This window comes from Suncus etruscus, chromosome 7 (genome assembly GCF_024139225.1).
Source record: "Suncus etruscus isolate mSunEtr1 chromosome 7, mSunEtr1.pri.cur, whole genome shotgun sequence".
NCBI lineage: Eukaryota > Metazoa > Chordata > Mammalia > Eulipotyphla > Soricidae > Suncus > Suncus etruscus.
The window spans coordinates 131,296,055-131,315,660 of record NC_064854.1 but is presented as its reverse complement, the minus strand read 5'-3'; positions in this window follow the sequence as shown (position 1 = coordinate 131,315,660).

Here is a 19,606-nt window from a genome sequence, read left to right as displayed (position 1 = left end):
ATTGAAAGTAAAAATGTGGAACCACTAAGTATCTATCAAATATTATCCAAAAGGAGGCTAGGATAGCTCTATCAATGTAAAAGATTTACAAAAACCCAAAAAACATTTTGAAGATGTTCAATGCATAATGGTAAGATAGTCAATTCATCAGCAAAGTAGTGAATTCTGATTTAGAGGGAAAAAAATCACAAGTTTTATATTACTATTAAGTAAATAGATTAAAATGTTTGATAAAAAGTCATAAAGCCCAAATTGTTCCCAAAGCCATCTAGATTTTCACTGATAGTTCATACTACATACTCTCTCATTAACCTTTTTTGGAAAATTGAGAAAGAAAGAACACATCTCAGTTCACTCCTTGACCCCAGTCTAAACACCATGCCAAGACCAGATGGGACCAACATTACTCATAAGTCACTTGAAAACATCGAAGTGAAAATTCTCAAGAGAATAATAATAGTTTTGAGATGGTAATACTTAAAAAAGGTGTTACGACCCAATTAGGTTTATCCTGAGAATGCCAAAAGAGTTTAACATTAGAAAATGCATTTCAGGGCCCGGAGAGATAGCACAGCGACGTTTGCCTTGCAAGCAGCCGATCCAGGACCAAAGGTGGTTGGTTCAAATCCCGGTGTGCCATATGGTCCCCGTGCCTGCCAGGAGCTATTTCTGAGCATAGAACCAGGAGTATCCCCTGAGCACTGCCGGGTGTGACCCAAAAACAAAAACAAAAACAAAAAAAGAAAATGCATTTCATACAGTTAGCCACATCACATATTAAAGGAAGGAGGCATGGGACCAGAATGATAGTACAGCAGAAGGGCGCTTGCCTTGCATGCTGCTGACCCAGGAGGGCCTTGGCATCCCATATGGTCCCCCACACCTGCCAGGAGGTATTCTGAGTGCAGAGCCAGGAATAACCCCTGAATGCTGCCAGGTGTGGCCCAAAAACCTGAACAAAACAAACAAACAAACAAAAAAAAAACAAATAAAGGAAGGGGCCTAAGGGAGAGCATAGAAGTTAAGGTGTGTGATTTCCTAAGCACAGAATCAGGTCTAGCAATTTCCCCATTTCCTAGCACCACTCGGTGACCTATATACATGTACACATATACACACATATATAATGTATATAAAGGAATATAAAAGGAATATTATAGGAAAACTAAAATATCTTTTCTTTAAGTTGCACTGATGAAGGGGGTATGTATACATGACTGAAACCCAGCTACAAACATGCTTGTAACCATGGCACTCAAATAAAGAAATTATTAAAATAAATAAATTAGATATCTTTTTTTTTTTGATGCCAGGGATTGAGTCCAGGATCTCACACATGCAAGGCAAATGCTCTTATGCTGAGTTACTACTTCCCAGGCCCTAATTCTGTTTGTTTTTATTGATGGGGTACCACACAACTGGTGGTGCTCAGGAACTACTCCTGACTCAGTAGTTAGAGGTTCTAACTTCTGGAAGTGCTCAGGGAACCATCAAGACCAAGTTTCCTGCAATCAAATCTTCACACTAGCCTGTCAAACTATTTCTTTGACCCCTTAGCCCTAATTTTAAAAGAATTATTTTTATTTATTTATTTATTTTGGTTTTTGGGCCATATCCAGCAAAGCTTGGGGATTGATCCTGGTGGTGTTTGGGGAATCATGAGCTCAAGACTCAAACTCGGGGTTCTCACATACAAAGCATGCACTTTACTCCTTTGAACCATTTCCCTGATTCTGCAAAATTATTTAAATAAAATTATGGGGCCAGAGAGATGATAAGGGCATTGGGTGTTTGCCTTGCATGTGGCTGACACTGGTTTAATCTCTGGCACTGCCTGGTCCCCCTGAGCACCACTGTCAGGAGTAAATCCAAGCACTTCCAGGTGTGAACCACCCCAAAATTTAAAAAAAAATAGACAGTATTTTATGATAGTAAATCAAAGAAAACTAAGAATAGAACTTTGTTAGCAGCTAGACAGCATCTATCAAAAGCCTATAAAGTCTTTAGCAAATATTGCCTGTTAACAATAGAAAGTTAGAAATGATTCCTTCAAAATCAGGAACAACTCTTTTTTTGTTTGTTTGTTTGTTTTTGGGCCACACCCATTTGATGCTCAGGGGTTACTCCTGGCTATGCGCTCAGAAATCGCCCCTGGCTTGGGGGGACCATATGGGACGCCGGGGGATCGAACCGCAGTCCATCCTACGCTAGCGCTTGCAAGGCAGACACCTTACCTCTAGCGCCACCTTCCTGGCCCACAAAATCAGGAACAACTCTAATAGAAATCTCAACCTGGCTTTTCAAGAAAGATAACGAGTGCATCTATTCTAAGATTCGGATGCAAGAGCAAGGTGTACAAAAAAACTAAAATCTTCCCAACAAAGGGGCCAGAAAGATAGCATGGTGGATGCTTTGAACAGGGATGACAGGGTTTGATTCCTGGCTCTGCATATGGTTCTCCAACTACCCCTAGGGATAAAGCCTGATGGCAGTGCCATAAATAAGTCCCAGCCAATGACAACTGTAGCCCTAAAGAAAACAAACAAACCAACAAAAATCTTCCCAATGAAGAAGGAAAAGTAGGTATCAAGGCATTATAAAAGTATAGTTATGGGTTAGAGTAAAAGTCCAGCAGGTAAGGTACTTGCCTTGCTCCCAAGTGTGCCCCCAAAATAAAAATAGACAACCAAAAAACCCCCTATTTATTAGACCAATGTGGTATTTGTGTAGTGACACATAGAAACACTAATAAAACAGAACCACAGATGGGACTGGAGCAAGAATACAGCAGGTAGGCTGTTTTCTTGTTCAGACTACCTGGTTCAATCCTCAGCATCCACATGGTCCCTCGAGCACTGATAGGAGTAATTACTGAGTGCAGAAACAGTAGCATTTCTGGGTATGGGAACCCCCCGAAACATAACAAACAAAAACAGAACCACAGATATGAAGGCAGGTACATGGAGAAACTAGATCATATATACATATGATAACATATATATGTATATGTATAATAATGTATATATCTATATATATATGGTGATGGAAATCCAACCCAAGCCTTATACGTGTGGCTCATTTATTTTGTCACTGAGTTGCACCCACGTTCTCTTTTGGGCCACATTCGGTAGCTCTCAGGGGTTACTCCTGGCTCTGCACTTAGAAATCGATCCTAGCAGGCTCAGAAGACCATACAATATGCCGGGAATCAAACTGGGTTTCTCTTGGGTCGGCTGCATGCAAGGCAAGCACCCTACCACCGTGCTATCTCTCTGACCCCAACACTCCTGTTCTCTTAATCAGACTTTATAATCTAATGGGTATAAAATGGTATTTGATTGTGATCTTAATCTTTATGTTAAATAGGTTTGGGTAAAATTGAATATATTCGTTTGCCATTTTTACTTGTGTTTGCAAAAAGCCTGCTCATGCCATTTTCCAAATCATCTGTATCGTCATAGTTTGTAATTATGAAGGTAACAGAGACATCCCAATTCGTAACTTAGCTTTTCTTTAAGTTGGGCTTGTTTGGTTTGGGGATCACAGCTGATGGTGCTCAAAGGCTGCTCTCGCCTCCAGTGCTTACGGTTCACTTCCCGTGGTGCTCAACGAACCAGGATTGGCCATGGGCAAGGCAAGTGCCTTCACCCTGTCCTGTCTCTCCAGCTCCACTCGCACAACTTTTAGCAATGATGGCAGGATTGCTTGCACACTTGGCAGCAGTGCTCCTGAAGTCTTTAGTTGTGATAGTACACACTTGGCTACCAAGCTCCAGAGGTCCGAGCTCCCTGAGCTGTGCCTTTGTGCTCACATGGTTGGCCATTCAGTTTACACTTGTGATGGGTCACCGTAGTGATAACACACAAACTCGACAATCACATTTTCTGGCTGGAAGCTTGCATATCCCTTTAGTTGGAGTGCTCACCCCTTTTTTTGTGGTATTTACACATAAATATCTGTGGTCAGAAATACCTTGTGGTAGCCAACAGAGATGCCAGGGTCAAACAGCAGCTGATAGAGTACCTGTAGTACTCCTTGATCATACGTTCTCACAGCTGGCACTCGGGCCTGTGTCTTGTTTAAAGATCTTGTCTTTCAAGAACAGGGTGCTGAAGGGAGATAAAGTAATATGCATGAAACCCTTTCACTGGCAATATTGCTAACCACAGTGTCTAAATGGGGTGGGGGGAGGGAGAGAGAGAGAGAAGAAAAATGTCTTTCCCAGAGACAAGTAGGGCAGGAGGGAAACTGAGGACATTGGTGGCGGGAAATGTGCCCCAGTGAAGTGTTGTACATTTTATAACTAAAATGTAATCATGAACAACTTTGTAATCGTAAGAAAAAAAAAAACCCAACTGTATTATGTACAACCTTGTAACCATACTGTTTAAATAAAGTAGTTAAAAATAAATACATGGGGCCGGGAAGGTGGCGCTAGAGGTAAGGTGTCTACCTTGCAAGCGCTAGCGTAGGACGGACCTCGGTTCGATCCCCCGGCGTCCCATATGGTCCCCCCAAGTCAGGGGCGATTTCTGAGCGCATAGCCAGGAGTAACCCCTGAGCATCAAATGGGTGTGGCCCAAAAACCAAAAAAAAAAAAAAAAAGGGGGCCGGAGAGATAGCATGGAGGTAGGGCATTTGCCTTGCATGTAGAAGAATGGTGGTTCAAATCCCGGCATGCCATATGGTCCCACTAGTCTGCCAGGAGCAATTTCTGAGCTTGGAGCCAGGATTAACCCCTGAGTGCTGCCGGGTGTGACCCCAAAACCAAAAATAAAAATAAATACATAAGAATTAAATTCTGGGGCTGGAGAGATAGCATGGAGGTAAAGCATTTGCCTTTCATGCAAGAGGTCATCTGTTCGAATCCCAGCGTCCCATATGGTCCCCTGTGCCTGCCAGGAGCAATTTCTGAGCATGGAGCCAGGAGTAACCCCTGAGCCAGTACTGCCGGGTGTGACCCAAAAGCCACAAAAAAAAAAAAAAAAAAAAAAAAAAAAAGAATTAAATTCTGTACTTTGACAGTAGAAAGACAATGTTTCCCAAGCATCAAACTACCTATAAGATTATTCACATAAATTTAGAATAAATTCATTTATTCTTGTCTTTTTTTTTTTTTAAAAAACCTGTCTTATCTCACCTGAACCACATTTATGAAGATTAGAAAAGATGCAACACCCCAAAGAAACTGGGGGTACACTTACTGAATTGTAACAAATAGCTTTAGGGATGGTTAAAAACAAACAAACAAAATAAACAAAACCAAAAATAATCCCACAGGGGACATAAAACACAAGCTCCAGGTGCTCCAGACATTTGAACATGCCTCAAAGTAGAAATGAAGCTCCGGCTTCACAATGCCCAGCTCTACCCTACATGCGGAACGTGCTGTGCTTCGTTTTCTATAAATAGGGAACGAAGATGAAGAGTGCATGATAATCCCCTCAGGGGGCAGCTGGCAAAACTAGGCTAAGCCCTGGACTCCAAGGTCAGCACTGGGTCTGGGCACAGCAGAAGATGAAACACACAGGATGATGGTGGGCGTAGTTTACAGGTGGGCACAGGTGAGTGCAAGCCAGTTTTCTGCTTGCCCAGAAATCACATGTTTCTGGTTTTTTTGCTGGAGGCTCCAATGATTCATTTCAGCATGTCAACAGACTGAGACCTCTCACTCTTACTGGCCCTGGCATTTCTCCCGGATGCTCTAGGCACCTCACCAGATAGCCACTTAAACACACATACCTTAATGAAAAGTTCAGAAAGATGCTTTTTATGATGCTTTCTGATCCAACTAATTTATCAACAGGATAATGCTGCTTCTATTGTTCCATCCTTGTCTCTTTGAGCTGCTGAGGTCCTCCAGGCACACAGATGGACAGAAGATAAGTCACCCTTCAGGGAATAGTTCTGTTTCCTAGGTTAGGCTTTTGAGGACTGGGGGGAGTTAGTAACTGATATCAGATCAGGGGAAGAGATGAATTGGGTGATCTCTTCTCAAGGGCACACAGTGGCTGGGGAAAAGCCAGAATGTCACAGCAGGATGAACACTGGGATAAGGGAGAGAGGTAGTAGCACCAGGAGAAGAAGGCAGGCACACGGGCAATTGACTTCAGTGGCTCCTGTTCAGTTCTCACAAAGATTGTTTTCTAAAGGCGTGGGGTAAGGGTTGGCAACTGATCACTGGTGTGCATCTGTCTTCGTTTCATATTTCTTTTTTTTTTCTTTTTGGTTTTTGGGTCACACCCAGCAGTGCTCAGGGGTTACTCATGGCTCCAAGCTCAGAAAATGCTCCTGGCAGGCACAGGGGACCATATGGGATGCCGGGATTTGAACTGATGACCTTCTGCATGAAAGGCAAACACCTTACCTCAATGCTATCTCTCCAGCCCCTTCGTTTTATATTTCACAGTGAGCACTGTGCTATCTGTTTTCTCTTTGCAAAAGTGGTGGGTGTGGGTGCTATTAATGGTACTATTTAATAGGTAAGGAAATGGAACTTAGAGATGAGGAATCACTGAAGTGGATTTGCTTCCTGAAGCCATGTTCTTTTTTTTCCAAGTTTATTTGCATTTCAAATTAAGCTATGAAAATTATTTAGGGGGGAATAAATAAGGCAATTTTATTCCAACAAACATCTGTGCTAAACCAGCTATGAAGGTTAAAATTATGAAGTATAGGACTTACTTATACTAAATTATGCATTTAGAAAACTAATAATTTTTCCAAGGTGTATTGGTGAGGCACAAAATTGTACCAAAATACCTGACTTCTAGGCTGGTCCGATGGCATTGGTTTATCAGAACTTAATAACATTAGTATCACAAAAAAAAAAAAAAAAAAAGAAAAAAATACCTGACTTCTAGTCTTTAGAATCTCGAGATAGGGGCCAGAGAGATAGCATGGTGGTTCGAATCCCGGCATCCCATATGGTCCCTCAAGCCTGCCAGGAGCAATTTCTGAGTGTAGAGCCAGGAGTAAACCCTGAATGTTGCCAGGTGTGACCCAAAAACCACCACCACCACCACCAACAAAAAAGAATCTCCAGATAAATCTTGAGGCTCAAGATAGGTTTGACCCAAGACATAACTGAGTGCTGACTTTTTCCATTGTACCTTTTACATCCTTATTCCTTCAACTGTAGATCAATGGGTTTAACATAGGAATGACAACTACATAGAAAAAATAAATCATTTTTGTAAGTGACCATGAAATAACTGAAGCTGGGTTGAAAACATATGAAGAAGAGTGTGCTATGGAAGAGAACCACTATGCTTAAGTGGAAGGCACAGGTAGAGAAAGCTTTGTATCTCCTTTCAGCTGATTTCATCCTAAGAATGGATGCTAGGCTGTAGCTATAGGAGAGAGACATGTCGTGTCCCAGAATAATGATACTAAATCTAAACAATATGATTTTGTTGATGGATGCATCTGAGGGGGCAAGAGCTAACAAGGGAGGAAAGTCACAGAAGTGATTCATGGTGCTGGATTTGCAGAATGGCAACTGAAATGCCAAGCAGGTGTGAAGGGCAGAATCTAGTAAACCAGTGACGTAGATAAGGAAAACTAGTAGAGCAGAGAGTCTCCTGGATATGACAACTCTATAAAATGGATTGCAAAGTACTACATAAAGGTCGAGGAGTGCAGTTAGAGAAGAAAATGCACAGCACCCCTTCATTAACAGTAGTGCACACTACTTAACAACTATATGACCACGGTAGTGAGTGAGAGAAATAGAACTCCTGTCTCGAAGACAGGCAGAGGGTTGGGGAGGAGGGAGATAAGGGGCATTGGTGGTGGGAAGGTTGCACTGGTGAAGGGGGTGTTCTTTTTTATTTATTTATTTAGTTAGTTAGTTATTTGGGGGGTTGGGTCACACCCTGTAGCACTCAGGGGTTACTCCTGGCTCTGAGCTCAGAAATCGCTCCTGGCAGGCTCAGGGGACCATCTGGGATGCTGGGATTTGAATCACAGTCCTTCTGCATGCAAGGCAAACACCCTACCTCCATGCTATCTCTCTGGCCCCCTTTTTATTTATTTTTATTTTATTAGTTTATTATTTTTTTAGTTTTGGGGTCACACCTGGCAGAGCTCAGGGGCTACTCCTGACTCTGTGCTCAGAAATCGCTCTTGGCAGGCATGGGGGACCATAAGGGATGCCAGTATTGGAACCACTGTTCATCCTGGATCGGCTGCATGCAAGGCAAATATCCTACTGCTGTGCTATCTCTCTGGCCCTATGGTGTTCTTTTTATAATTGAAATCCAACTACAAACATCTTTGTAATCATGGTGCCTAAATAAATATATTATTGAAAAATAATAAAAGAGTACTTACAGAAATAAACTCTCTCCATTAGAACATAAAAAACAGTGTAAACCACAATGTCAAAAAAAGAAGAGAGAGAGAGTATAAAGTAAAATGCCCCAAAAGCAAGTGGGGAAGGGTGAGTGGGAGCATAAAGGACATCAGGGAGGGTGAGAGGGAAACTGTTGATGTTGGTGGCAGGAAATGTGCACTGGTGAAGGTTGTTGTACATTGTGTGATTGTAACTCTATCATGAACAACTTGTTGGAAACAAAAACAAAGCCTGTAGTATGAACAACCTTGTAACCATAATGCTTAAATTTTAAAAAATAGGGGCTAGGGGCTGGCAAGGTGGAGCTGGAGGTAAGGTGTCTGCCTTGCAAGCGCCAGCCAAGGATCAGGACCACTGTTTGGTCTCCCGGCGTCCCATATGGTCCCCCCAAGCCAGGGGCAATTTCTGAGCGCTTAGCCAGGAGTAACCCCTGAGCATCAAATGGGTGTGGCCCGAAAAACCAAAAAAAAAAAAAAAGGGGGCGCTGGAGAGATAGCACAGAGGCAAGGCTTTTGCCTTTCATGCAGAAGGTTGGTGATTCGAATCCCGGCATCCCATATGATCCCCTGAGCCTGCCAGGAGCAATTTCTGAGCATAGAGCCAGGAGTAACCCCTGAGCACTGCTGGGTGTGACACCCCCCCCAAAAAAAACAAGCAATGACATTTAAAAAAAAATAAATGTGTAAATAAATAAATACAATTTTTTATAAAAAGGTCATAAGCCATGACAGTTGACATGCGACATTCCAAATCAGCAAAGGCACCAAAAGAAAACATTTGTATGGGACATAAATTATATGGAATGTCTTTTTTTCTAAGATAAGAAATTAGCTAGCATCTTGGGAGAGACAGAGGAGCAAGACATCACAGAAAGACAAATTACTCAGGAAAAAGTTCCTGAGTGTGTGAAGTCTGGTGTCTATCTTGATCAACAGGACCATCCCTACATGGCAATCCCAGTTATGCCACAAACAAACAGAAAGAGTCCAGAGAGCCCAGTTACACATCCTGTTTGCTAGAAAGTCCTAAGAATATGAACTCGGTAAACACAGAGCAATTCTCCACTGCCATGGCTCAGATCTGGAGATCCTAGCTGGAGCAAAAAATGGAAGAGCAGATTAGCTTTATAATCCATTCTTAATACTAAATTGCTGGGTCTACCTTTTTTTCGGTAATGGAAAACCAGTTAAGTTGAGTTTTTTAAGATGAATTTTACTTAAGTGAAGCCATGTGTAAATCAATAAATATTTTTTACATTTGTATAATATCATACAGAGATTTTAGCATGACCACCTGAACTAACTTTTACAATTCCACTTCAAGATAGAGCTTTATGATCATTTGTTTCATAGTAGAATTTTTTTTGCCCTTAATGTCTTTTAAACAATAGTGTGAAGCCATGTTCTTCACGTCTGCCTCACATGGTACTTGGTGGACACCCACTGGACTTTGGGAAAGACTCATACATAGAAAACAGCATGGAGAATCGACCCATGTCACAAATGATAGACAAGGCATTGGAGAAAGCTCAGAAAAATTCTACTGAAGGTCTTTTCCTTAAGAAATGCAATTCAGGGCCCGGAGAGATAGCACAACGGTGTTTGCCTTGCAAGCAGCCGATCCAGGACCAAAGGTGGTTGGTTCGAATCCCGGTGTCCCATAGGGTCCCCCGTGCCTGCCAGGAGCTATTTCTGAGCAGACAGCCAGGAGTAACCCCTGAGCACCGCTGGGTGTGGCCCAAAAACCAAAAAAAAAAAAAAAAAAGAAATGCAATTCACCGGAGAGATAGCACATCTGTGTTTGCCTTGCAAGCAGCCGATCCAAGACCAAAGGTGGTTGGTTCGAATCCCCGTGTCCCATATGGTCCCCCGTGCCTGCCAGGAGCTATTTCTGAGCAGACAGCCAGGAGTAACTCCTGAGCACCGCCGGGTGTGGCCCAAAAACAAAAACAAAACAAAAAACAAAACAAACAAACAAACAAAAAAAAGAAATGCAATTCACGGGGCCAAAACAACAGTACAGCAGCTAGTGTACATTGCTTTGCATGCAGATTTATCTATGTATGATCCCCAAACTTGCCAAGAGTGATCCTTGAGCACAGAGCCAGGAGTAAGCCCTGAGCACTTTCAGGTGGCCAGGTATGACCCAAGAACGAAAAAGAAAACGAGAAAGGAAGAGAGAAAGAAAGAAACAGAGAAAGAGAGAAACGAAAAGAAATGTTTTCCTGATGGCAGCTCCCAACCTTTGTGGCTACACTTGAGCACATGCTGCCTGGATTGGACTGGGTCTCCATGGAAACAATTCGCACTGGCTTCTGTTACTAGAGCATTCTGCTTCTAATTTCTGAGAGTTAGTTTAAGGCGAAAAATTCAAGGCCTTTCTGTAGCACCTTTAGGCTTGAGAGAGGTAGAACAGTGCAGAGGGAGGCTTGAGCACACGGGATTTACTCTCTGACAGGACTGACTCTGCCATTCACTCCCACTGTACACCTCTCTTTATATATATTTATATATAAAATAATAATATACAATTTATATTTATTTATATAATATATATATAAATTTATTTATTTTTATTTTTTATTTATTTACTTTTTCTTTTGGTTTTTGGGCCACACCCGGCGGTGCTCAGGGGTTACTCCTGGCTATCTGCTCAGAAATAGCTCCTGCAGGCACGAGGGACCATATGGGATGCCAGGATTCAAACCAACCACCTTAGGTCCTGGATCGGCTGCTTGCAAGGCAAACGCTGCCGCTGTGCTATCTCTCCAGCCCTATAAATTTATATTTATGTAAAATTTATATATATACTTTTTTTTGTTTTTTGGGGGGGTCACACCCAGCAGTGCTCAGGGGCTACTCCTGGCTCTATACTCAGAAATCGCCCCTGGCAGGCCCAGGGGACTGTATGGGATGCCGGGATTCAAACCACCATCCTTCTCCATGAAAGGCAAACACCCGGGGCCGGAGAGATAGCATGGAGGTTATGTGTTTGCCTTCCATGCAGAAGGACAGTGGTTTCAATCTTGGCATCTTGGCATCCCATACGGTCCCCCGGACCTGCCAGGAGTAATTTCTGAGCACTGCCAGGTGTAACTCAAAAAACAAAAAACAAAAACAAAAAGACAGGCAAACATACCTCCATGCTATCTCTCCACTCATATATATATATATATAATTTTTTTAAATTTATTTTAGGGGCCAGAGAGATAGTACAGTGGTAGGGCGTTTGCCTTGCACACAGATGATCCAGGACTGATGGTGGTTCAAATCCTAGCATCCCATATGGTCCCCTGTACCTGCCAACAGTGATTTCTGAGCACAGAGCTAGGAGTAACTCCTGAGTGCTTCTGGGAATGACCCCAAAACCAAAACATTTTATTTTAATTGAAACACTTATGATCAACAGAATCCTTCATAGTTGAATTTGAGATATACAATGAGTTCGGCCCTTCCCACCACCAGTGTCAACCTCCTACCATCAATGGTCCCAAAAGAGTATCCTTTTTTTAAAAAATATTTTAAATTGAATTACCACAAAACACAATTACAAAGTTGTTCATAATTGAATTTCAGTCGTACAATGTCCAACACCCATCCCTTCACCTATGTACACATCTCCCACTACTAATTTCTCCAGTTTCCCTCCACCTTCTCTGTTGCCCTCCCCTTGCCTGCCTTTATGGCTGCCACACTTTCTCTCTTTCTCAGTCTTTTTTTTTCCTTTCAAACAATGTGGTTTGCAATATTGTTAATGAAGTGGTATCATGCATATCACTTTACTTCCTCTCAGCACTCAGTTGCTGTCCAGAGTGATTATTTCCAACTATCCTTCTCTGCCCTAACTGCATTTCCATGCTATTTGTGGCAAGCTTCCTATCATGGATCAGTTCTCTATTGTCTCTGGTTATTATTACCGTACTACCTTTTTTTAAAAAAAAAATCTCAGAACCATTAACAGAACCATAGAACATGAATCATCTTGTTCTGCCTCATATTTCTATGTCTTCCTACACACTGAGAAGAAAAAAAAATGATGGCACCAGGGGCAAAGCATCTCATGAGCATTGAGTGGAAATCAAAAGTGATCAGACCTAAATAGCCAACCTAAAGTCAACAACAATGGAGTCAAGAGGCCCACAAGCTATACACAAAAGGGACTTGTGACTCAAGCAGTCAACGGGCCAAGGTGGGGAGGTATGGGAAACATTCTGGGAACAATGGCAGAGGGAGGTCAACACTGGTGGTGGGTGGGGGCCAGAGAGATAGCACAGCGGCAAGCAGCAGATCCTGGACCCAAGGTGGTTGGTTCGAATCCTGAGGTCCCATATGGTCCCCCGTACCTGCCAGGAGCTATTTCTGAGCAGATAGCCAGGAGTAACCCCTGAGCACTGCCGGGTGTGGCCCAAAAACCAAAACCAAAACAAACAAACAAACAAAAAACACTGGTGGTGGGAATAGCCCTAATTTACTGTCACTAGGTACCTGAAATATTACTGTGAAAGACTTGTAATTCACATTGGTCTCAATAAAAAATTTTTAAAAAAATTCCACAAATAATTCCATTGTACACTGACAAAATAGTTAACTGCTCGGGTCCCTGTATACACCTTTGAAACAAAGGACCAGAAAAACAAAGGGGCCAGAAAGATTACCATAAGGATTTAAAGTCTTGCCTTGCATCTGATCAGTTAAGGTTTTATTCCCAGCACTCCATGTGGTTCCACCAGGCGCTGCTGGAAGCAATCCTGGAGCACAGAGACAGGAGTAGTACCACTACTGGGTGTGGCCCAACCCCTCTCCCAACTAGACAGGGGTGAATTAGTAGGTTTTTTGTAAGTTTGTTATCAGGATTGCTAAAATTTTTTTTTTTTTTTTTTGGTTTTTGGGCCACACCTGTTTGACGCTAAGGGTTACTCCTGGCTAAGCGCTCAGAAATCGCCCCTGGCTTGGGGGGACCATATGGGACGCCGGGGGATCGAACCGCCATCCGTCCTATGCTAGCGCTTGCAAGGCAGACACCTTACCTCTAGCGCCACCTTCCCAGCCCCAAGGATTGCTAATTTTTTTTAATGAGCTGTTAGATTCTATTCTAAGATATTGTTCATAAAATGTTGTTTATTTTAGGGCCAGAGGTCCAGTGGTCTGGGCTTATTCATTGGCAGGACTTGGAAGTCACATATGTTGCCACAGATCAAACTTTATTGTGCATGTATGGCAAGTGCTGGTCCTGCTGTTACCAATAACTTTTGAGAATCTTTTGGTCAATATAATTATCAGGGAGGATTATTTGCAATACTCAATTCTCTTATGATTTCTTTTTTTTTTTCACTTTATTTTTTTATTTAAACACCATGATTACCTACATGATTATAGTTGTATGATTACAGTCATGTAAAGAACACCCCCCTTCACCAGTGCAACATTCCCACCACCAATTTCCCAGATCTCCCTCCTCCCCCCCCCACACCTGTACTCGAGACAGGCGTTCTACTTCCCTCATTCATTCACATTGTTATGATAGTTTTCAATGTAGTCATCTCTCCAACTGCACTCATCACTCTATGCGATGAGCTTCATGTCATGAGCTGCACCTACCAGCCCTCATCTCTCTTGTCTCTGAGATACTGTTAAAAATGTCTTTCATTTTTATTAAAACCCATAGATGAGTGAAACCATTCTGCGTCTTTCTCTCTCCCTCTGACTTACTTCACTCAGCATAATAGATTCCATGTACATCCATGTATAGGAAAATTTCATGACTTCATCTCTCCTAACGGCTGCATAGTATTCCATTGTGTATATGTACCACAGTTTCTTTAGCCACTCATCTGTTGAAGGGCATCTTGGTTGTTTCCAGAGTCTGGCTATTGTAAATAGCGCTGCAATGAATATAGGAGTAAGGAAAGGATTTTTGTATTGTATTTTTGTGCTCCTCGGGTATATTCCTAGGAGTGGTATAGCTGGATCGTATGGGAGCTCAATTTCCAGTTTGTGAAGGAATCTCCATATGGCTTTCCATAAAGGTTGTACTAGACGGCATTCCCACCAGCAGTGAAAGAGAGTTCCTTTCTCTCCACATCCCCGCCAGCACTGCTTGTTTTCCTTTTTTGTAATGTGTGCCAATCTCAGTGGTGTGAGGTGGTACCTCATAGTAGTTTTGATTTGCATCTCCCTGACGATTAGTGATGTTGAGCATCTTTTCATGTGCCTTTTGGCCATTTGCCTTTCTTCTTTTTCAAAGTGTCTGTTCATTTCTTCTCCCCATTTTTTGATGGGGTTAGTTGTTTTTTTCTTGTATAGTTCTGTCAGTACCTTGTAAATTTTGGATATTAGCCCTTTATCTGATGAGTATTGGGTGAATAATTTCTCCCATTCAGTGGGTGGCCTTTGTATTCTGGGCACTATTTCCTTTGAGATGCAGAAGCCTCTCAGCTTAATATAGTCCCATCTGTTTATCTCTGCTTCCACTTGTTTGGAAAGTGCTGTCTCCTCCTTAAAGATGCCTTTAGTCTCAATGTCCTGGAGTGTTTCACCTACATGTTGTTCTATATATTCCTTATAGTTTCAGATCTGATATCAAGGTCTTTAATCCATTTGGATTTTACCTTTGTACATGGTGTTAGCTGGGGGTCTGAGCTCGCTTTTTTGCAAGTGGCTAACCAATTGTGCCAACACACTTGTAGAATAGGCTTTCCTTGCTCCATTTAGGATTTATTGCTCCTTTATCAAAAACTAGGTGGTTATATGTCTGAGGAACTTTCTCTGAGTACTCAAGCCTATTCCACTGATCTGAGGGTCTGTCTTTATTCCAATACCATGCTGTTTTTATAACTATTGCTTTGTAATACAGCTTAAAATTGGAGAAAGTAATGCCTCCCATATTCCTTTTCCCAAGGAGTGCTTTAGCTATTCGAGGTTGTTTATTGTTCCAGATGAATTTCAGAAGTATTTGATCCACTTCTTTGAAGAATGTCATGGGTATCTTCAGAGGAATCGCGTTAAATCTGTACAATGCTTTTGGAAGTATTGCCATTTTAATGATGTTGATCCTGCCAATCCATGAGCAAGGTATGTGTTTCCATTTCCGTGTGTCCTCTCTTATTTCTTGGAGCAGTGTTTTGTAGTTTTCTTTGTATAGATCCTTCACATCTTTAGTCAGGTTGACTCCAAGATATTTGAGTTTGTGTGGCACTAATGTGAATGGGATTGTTCTCGTAATGTCCATTTCTTCCCTATCATTATTAGTGTATAAAAAGGCCATTGATTTTTGTGTGTTAATTTTGTAGGCTGCCACTTTGCTATATGAATCTATTATTTCTAGAAGCTTTTTGGTAGAGTCTTTAGGGTTTTCTAAGTAGAGTATCATGTCATCTGCAAACAGTGAGAGCTTGACTTCTTCCTTTTCTATCTGGATTCCCTTGATATCTTTTTCTTGCCTAATTGCTATAACAAGTACTTCCAGTGCTATGTTGACTAGGAGTGCTGAGAGAGGACAGCCTTGTCTTGTGCCAGAATTTAGGGGGAAGGCTTTTATTTTTTCTCCATTGAGGACAATATTTGCCTCTGGCTTGTGGTAGATGGTCTTAACTATATTGAGAAAGGTTCCTTCCATTCTCATCTTGCTGAAAGTTTTGATCAAGAATGGGTGTTGGACCTTATCAAATGCTTTCTCTGTGTCTATTGATATGATCATGTGATTTTTATTTTTCTTGTTGTTAATGTTGTGTATTATGTTGATAGATTTACGGATGTTAAACCATCCTTGCATTCCTGGGATGAAACCTACTTGATCAAAGTGAATGATCTTCTTGATGAGGCACTGGATCCTGTTCACCAGGATTTTGTTGAGGATCTTTGCATCTGTGTTCATCAGGGATATTGGTCTGTAATTTTCTTTTTGGCAGCATCTCTATCAGGTTTTGGTATTAAGGTGATGTTGGCTTCATAAAAGCTATTTGGAAGTGTTCCTGTTTTTTCAATTTCATAAAAGAGCCTGGCCAGGATTGGTAGTAGTTCCTCTTGAAAGGTTTGAAAGAATTCATTCGTGAATCCATCAGGGCCTGGGCTTTTGTTTTTGGGCAAATTTTTGATTACAGTTTTAATTTCCTCAATAGTGATGGGGGTGTTTAGATATGCTACATCTTCTTTATTCAACCGTGGAAGGTTATATGAGTTCAAAAATTTATCCATTTCGTCCAGGTTCTCATATTTAGTGGCATAGAGTTTCTCAAAGTATTCTCTGAATACCCTTTGAATCTCTGCAGTATCTATAGTGATCTTCCCCTTTTCATTTCTAATACACGTTATCAAGTTTCTCTCTCTCTTTTGCTTTGTGAGTTTTGCCAATGGTCTATCAATTTGTTTATTTTTTCAAAGAACCAACTTCTGCTTTCGTTGATCTTTCAGATTGTTTTTTGGGTTTCCACTTCGTTGATTTCTGCTCTTAGCTTTGTTATTTCCTTCTGTCTCCCTATTTTTTATTAACATAATTTTTATTTTGATCATAGTGGCTTACATATTGTTGACAATAATATTTTAGGTACATATTTACATAAAATCAGGGTGGATTCCCATCACCGGTTTGTCCTCCCTACTCCTCCGTTTTTGTCCTACCTCCCATATCCTCTTCCCTCACCCCCAGGGCTGCTAGAATATGTGGTCCCCTCTGTACCTATCCTATTTCTTAGTAGTCTTGCACCTGTTTGGTTCTGATGCCTCCCTTATTTCCCCCTCTAATTGGGCTGTCTCCCTATTTTGGGGTCCTTTTGTTGAGCACTTTCTAGTTCTATTAGCTGTGTCATTAAGCTACTCCGGTAAGCTCCTTCTTCCTTCCTGATGTGTGCTTGCAAAGCTATAAATTTTCCTCTCAGTACTGCTTTTGCTGTGTCCCATAAGTTCTGATAGTTTGTGTCTTTATTGTCATTTGTTTCCAGGAACCTTTTGATTTCCTCCTTGATTTCATCTCGGACCCACTGGTTATTCAGTATGAGGCTGTTTAACTTCCAGGTGTTAATTTTTTTCTTCTGTGTCCCTTTGGAATTCACAAATAATTTCAAAGCCTTGTGGTCAGCAAAGATAGCCTGCAAAATTTCTATCTTTTTGATTTTATGGAGGTATGTTTTATGTGCCAGCACGTGATCTATCCTGGAAAATGACCCATGTACATTGGAAAAGAATGTGTATCCAGGTTTCTGAGGATAGAGTGTCCTATATATATATATCTACTAGGCCTCTTTCTTCTATTTCTCTTTTCAGGTCTAGTATATTTTTTGTTGGGTTTCCATTTGGATGACCTATCAAGTGTTGACAAGCCTGTATTGAGGTCTCCCACAATTATTGTGTTATTATTGATATCCTTCTTCAGATTTGTCAACAATTGTATTAAATACTTTGCTGGCCCCTCATTGGGTGTGTATATGTTTAGGAGAGTGATTTCTTCCTGCTGTACAAATCCCTTGATTAGTACATAATATCCATCTTTGTCCCTTACAACTTTTCTGAGTATAAAGTTTGTGTCATCTGATATTAGTATGGCCACCCCCGCTTTTTTAAGGGTGTTGTTTGCTTGAATGATTTTCCTACAGCCTTTGATTTTGAGTCTATGTTTATTCTGACTATTCAGGTGTGTTTCTTGTAGACAGCAGAAAGTTGGCTTCAGCTTTTGATCCATTTTGCCACTCTGTGTCTCTTAACGGGTGCATTTAGTCCATTGACATTGAGAGAAATAATTGTCATGGGGTTTATTGCCATCTTTGTGTAGAAGTTTGGTGTGTTTTTTTGTTTTTTCTTGTCTTTAGAATAGACCTTTCAGTTTTTCTTTTAAGGCTGGTTGAGTCTGCAAAGTTTTTGAGCTGTTGTTTATCTGTGAAGCCATGTATACATCTTTCAAACCTGAAAGTGAGTTTTGCTGGGTGCAGTATTCTTGGCGAAGTATTTATTTCATTGAGTTTTGCCACTATATCCCACCACTGCCTTCTGGCCTTGAGTGTTTCTGGTGACAGGTCTGCTGTAAATTTCAAGGATGCTCCCTGGAATGTAATTTCCCATTTCGATCTTGCTGCTTTCAGTATTCTTTCTCTATCTGTAGGTTTCATCATGGTGACTAGGATGTGTCTTGGGGTGTTTCTCCTGGGGTCTTTTTTAGCTGGTACTCTTCGGGCATGCAGGATTTGGTCACATGTTTCCTTTAGCCCTGGTAGTTTCTCTGTGATGATGTTCTTGACCATTGGTTCTTCCTGGAGATTTTCTTCTTGGGTCTCTGGAACGCCAATGATTCTAAAGTTGTTCCTGTTGAGCTTATCAAAGACTTCTATTTTCATCTGCTCATATTCTCTGAGTAACTTTTCCATTGTCTGATCCTTTGATTTAAGGCTTTTTTACAATCTTTTCTGCTGCTGTGTAAAGTTGTTATGCATCTCATCTTCCAGACACTAATTCTATCCTCAGCTGCTTTTAACCTGTTGGAAAGCTCATCCATTATATTCTTCAATTCGTCTACTGAGTTTTTCAGACCTGTTATTTGACCTGATATTTCAGTTTGGAGTTTTCTGATTTCTATCTTCATATTTTCTTGATTTTTATTAGTGTTCTGATTTATACTTTCTTTGAGTTCTGTGAGCAACCTCCATATTTCTTCTCTAAACTCCATTTCTGAAAGACTGCTTAGGTGGTTGGTCATTGTTGGGTCATCAGAGTTTCCATCTTCATTCTCTATGGCTGAAGTTGGTCTGCTGAAGTAGTTTCCCCGTTGTCACACTTATGCTGTGGTTTTTCTACGTGTTGTGGTGGTACTCGTTGGCTAGGTGGAGTGCGCGGCCGCGAAGCAAAACCGTGCTCCTCTGCTTCTACCCCTTATAGGTGGGCTTAAGGGGGCCAGCAGAGTCAGCTTTATCTGCAGCTCTGGCCCGGAAACACTCACCTCAGCCGAGGCAAGCCGTCAGGGGATGAATGCCAGAGAAGATCAAAGTTCCCAGGTTGAAGCAAGCCCGGGGAAGCCCCAAAATGTCTGCCCGGATTGCTAATTTTTTTTTTTTTTTTTGGTTTTTGGGCCACACCCAGCGGTGCTCAGGGGTTACTTCTGGCTGTCTGCTCAGAAATAGCTCCTGGCAGGCACGGGGGACCCTATGGGACACCGGGATTCGAACCAACCACCTTTGGTCCTGGATCGGCTACTTGCAAGGCAAACGCCGCTGTGCTATCTCTCCGGGCCCAAAGATTGCTAATTTTTTTGTTTTTTTTTTTGGTTTTT